The sequence below is a fragment of the Coenobita brevimanus genome, chromosome 94 (assembly GCF_032717465.1).
Source record: "Coenobita brevimanus isolate Jiangsu-jjx chromosome 94, ASM3271746v2, whole genome shotgun sequence".
Lineage (NCBI taxonomy): Eukaryota > Metazoa > Arthropoda > Malacostraca > Decapoda > Coenobitidae > Coenobita > Coenobita brevimanus.
This window is the reverse complement of record NC_137047.1, coordinates 19,298,662-19,302,961: the sequence shown is the minus strand read 5'-3', so window position 1 is coordinate 19,302,961 and position 4,300 is coordinate 19,298,662. Positions and strand designations below refer to the sequence as shown.

The following is a 4,300-nucleotide window of genomic DNA, read 5'->3' as shown; positions in this document are numbered from 1 at the left end:
TGTACTGTACTGCATGGTGTACAACTCTACCCTCCATCGATGTCAACAAAGGTGAGTACATAGTACACTAAGTTCGTCCATTCATTCATTCATCAACCAATCATACGTTGCCCCATAAGAAGCATAGAAGCCCAGGGCTAGGCAAGTTGGTCCTGCCATTTAAAATGAGTGACCAGCCTCACTCATCCCTGAGTGGCATTATGTAAGTAATAAACTTCAAACCACCCCTTGCATATACACCTTCACCAGCTCAATCCGACTGAAGCGCCGTAATTGCTCACTAAACCACCAGGCGCCAAAATTTGGTTATATGGTTACCACGCAGTGCAGTAAATGGTTTCCTGGTGTACAGGAAACCATTTGGCTTGTCACTCAATGTAGAGTCACCCACAGGGGGAAAGAGGAAAGAATGAAGGAAAGAGAGACGGAAGAGGGAGTGTAAAGTCAACCGTAGGCAGAAAGACAAGGAAAATATGAAAGAAAGAAAGACAGAAGAGGATGGAAGGAAAGAAGGATAGAGGAGAGGAAAGGGCAGACACCCGAGAGCAGCACTACATCGAGTACTGTATATACATAAGATTACAGTAGCCTATACCGGTACTTCACAGTACATACAGTATTTCAATATTAGAAAATTCTTTTAGCTGATTTTTGACGATTTACGGTGTTTACAAAATGCGTTATAGAGTATACGTACTGCTGGGTGAAAGAAAAGTGTCTCCTGTCTGGGGGGACTTTGATATTATCCCCATCATCAACATGAAATTGCTTCTGTACAAGAAATTACAGTGCACTTAACATCACATCAGAGTATTTTATTTTCAGGAAAGTCTTTTAGCTGCTTTTTGACATTTTAAAGCGTTTTGTTGAGGTCAGACAGTGGATAAATGTTACCGGTATATGGCTGGGGGGTTAGGGGCCGCTAGGGGGGGAATTTTGCATAACTGGCTTTTTGGCAGTATACATCAGGCCTTTGGCTCAAATAGCCTATGCCGGATAATCAGGAGTTTACTGTATTACAGTATGTACTGTATTATTATTTTACTGTATTTCATGCTTAATTTTCATCTTTTATTCATGGGAAAGTTTTTAGGATAGAGGGTCATGATGGACAGTGACATTTTATCCAGCTCGAAGCTGAATGTTGTGCCAATGGGGGGTGCTATGGAGTATCTAGTGTTATGCAATATCTGATGTACGGGTTGGCTGAATTCATTTCATTTATAATGGCTCCAACATGGTTGCATGCATTAGCCTTGATCACCTAATGGCGGCTCTCCATGTTGTTCAATCTCTAGCAGCCTCACTATTCAGTCCCTTAACCATGAGGCCACACACAATGAACTCATCCCAGGTCTCTTTTGGTCCACCTCTGGCAACCCTATCCCTAACATTAACACTTATTGCTTTACGTACCCAACTGACATCCCCCATCCTCTTCATATGCCCAAACCATCTCAATCTACATCTCATCACAACACAGTTTACTGTGCACGGAAGGTATGTGGGGCTATACCAGATAAAACCAATACTCATGGCTGACCAGGCTAGTGGACGTCTTAAATCATCCACATGATGACATTACCATTGCCACAATACACCCACAATAGCCTACTTTGCATGTCCTTGTTTTCTGACCAAGTCAGACGTGTAGCGGCTCTTGCAGCCAATGAGATCACAAGCAGTGATGCACATTTTCTCACTGCTGTGGAATGGACGCATTCCCTGTAAAGCAATGTATAGTCGGACTCGTGCCTATTTGCGGCTGTGGTGTGGCCCGCACCTGTGTACAATGGTGCCACGTTTCCCCAACTTGCGATGTGAAACGGAAGCTATTTATGTACAAGGCATCACAAATTTGATAAATTCAGATGAATAAAACTTCATTCATTCATTCATTGCCAGACACCATGTATCCCAAACAGGGTGGCCAAGGGCTTAGAGTTAATTGTTTTACAGGGAGGGGCACTAATCCTCCACCAACCCCACTTGACACGTAGGGAGAACGTTATGCCAACAGCATCTGGTGTTTCCCAGGCGGTCACCCATCCAAGTACTAACCAGACCCAACGTTGCTTAACTTCGCTGATCGGACGGGAAGCGGTGTACTCAACGTGGTATAGCCGTTGGCAATAAAACTTACACTTGTGTATTTTGATGGATGAATCAACAGTAATCTTATTATGCATAAAATATTTATACAGTAACACAGAAACATGGCATACATATTGTACAGTGTTGCTAAAAGATATTGTAGTCACTTTTAATGGTTTTTAGCGTAGTTTTAGGGTGGGTAATAATATCACAGTTATGGATATAAGATATTGAGCCTGAAAAAAGAAGAAATATGCCAATATCCAAAGTAAAAGAAATAATTCATGTAATTCTTGTGAGTGGCAATACTGACACACCCAGTCTGGCCTAAAATAAACTACGTACCCCTCCGTATACCCAACCATAGCTTGTACAGGTGTTGCTTGGGAAAAATGCTCACATTTACTGGCTTTTACCATAATTTTAAGGGCGAGGAATAATCACATTTATAATCATAAGCTAATATGTAGGACAAAATAGTAGGCATATGCCAATACCGAAGTAAAAAAAAAAAAAAAAAAACTTCACTCGCGAGCGGCAACACTTCCACACCCAGTCGGTGGCCTTGACAGATAGCTTCCCTACAGAGAAAGAGAGAGAGAGAGAGAGGCAGGAGAGGGGCATGCATTGAATGCATTGTCAGCATCACTAAATATAACAAAACCAAATTAACAAATGAAAGCACAATTATAAATAACTTATAAAAGAATCAAAAGTACTCAGGGTAGCTCACATTTCCCGCCAGGAGAGAGAGAGAGAGAGAGAGAGAGATAACGGTATAGAAAACGTGGCAACACTGTACACAGGTGCGGGCCACACCACAGCCGCAAACATGCGCGAGTCCTACTATAGTAGTGACATCTTGCATTGCCCTGTGTCAAGTGTCATGTGGAAAAGTGACATCAGGTGGGGGCAGCAAGCATAGGTTAAGCCTTTGTCGTTAGCAGCGAAGAGGGAGCTGTTACCACGTATGCACCACTGCTACATTATATGTGACCACATCAACAATCAAATCAACCAGAAAGACCCATGAAGGTACTGAGTGAGTTCCAAGGCAGCCTCAGAGCCTTCTCCCCTTCTTCAAAATGCCAGTCTTTGTCATCTGTTATGCAAGTTAAGTTCCCTTTTATTCATACATTTAAACCTCTTTGTTGTTACTGTCTTCTGCCTGCTTTACTTTTACAGTTTCATATGCCTTTAGTAATCATATCAATTCTCTAACAGAGGTAATAAAGGGATCTTTAGTACAGCATGCAAGTGGGGGTCAGGATTCAAGGCTGATTAATGAATCTGCTTTTAAAAAGCAAAACCGTCTCCCTGCACATATGAGACCTGCTTACACAGTATCCGTACGTTAACAAACATCTGGGTTTTGAAAGGTTTGCATAGGGTGCAGGGCTCTTTGTGGGTATTTTTGGGTTAATTTTTGCATATCAGGACTATGTCTGCCTGAATTAGTTCAGAAATTGAAGTGGATTTAGTTACTGATTTGATAATTTCTATTAGCCTACCTGTATTATATATGTCTGTTGTCCCAAATGACTGATGAAAGACTGATTGTGAATAAGTAGCCAACGGCCATACCACGTTGAGCACACCGCTTCCCGTTCGATCAGCGAAGTTAAGCAAAGTTGGGTCTGGTTAGTACTTGGATGGGTGACCGCCTGGGAACACCAGATGCTGTTGGCATCCCTACGTCAAGTGGGGTTGGTGGAGGATTAGTGCCCCTCCCTGTAAAACAATTAACTCTAAGCCCTTGGCCACCCTGTCTGGGATACATGGCGTCTGGCAATGAATGAATGAAAATACAGAGAAAGGTGACACCCTGGAATGTGGAAGTTACAGAAGAATAAAGTTTTTGGAACAAATTATAAAGGCCATAGAGAAAATCCTGGAAGGTAAGATAAGGAAAAAGAGAGAATACTGACTAGAAGCAGTCTGGTTTTATGCTGTGAATCTAAATGAAACCTAAAACAAAGGACAGTGTGGCCCATGAAGTTTTGGACAGCATGCTACACTGGAAAAACATAACAACATGACTCTGAATGGGAAGTACCGTACCTACAGTAGTTTGAGGAGATGCAATAGGCCTATGGCCAGTTGCATGAAATCAATAGTCGCATTTTTGTGACATTTTCAAATCATGATCATCTTGATATCCATTCTGACTGATATTAAGTTTCAAATGAGTACCGGTACCGTATTG

The 4,300-nt window shown here is 42.0% G+C and overlaps 2 non-coding genes across 2 annotated transcripts; one reads left to right on the top strand and one right to left on the bottom strand.

Annotated features, from left to right (window-relative positions):
• Window positions 1–2,011: 2,011 nt before the first annotated feature.
• Window positions 2,012–2,131, bottom strand: LOC145413053 (5S ribosomal RNA). Its single transcript, XR_013899663.1, has one exon. It is a non-coding gene; the product is annotated as a 5S ribosomal RNA (ribosomal RNA).
• Window positions 2,132–3,664: 1,533 nt separating this feature from the next.
• On the top strand, window positions 3,665–3,783 carry LOC145413045 (5S ribosomal RNA). The gene has a single exon (XR_013899656.1). It is a non-coding gene; the product is annotated as a 5S ribosomal RNA (ribosomal RNA).
• The last annotated feature ends 517 nt before the right edge of the window (window positions 3,784–4,300 follow it).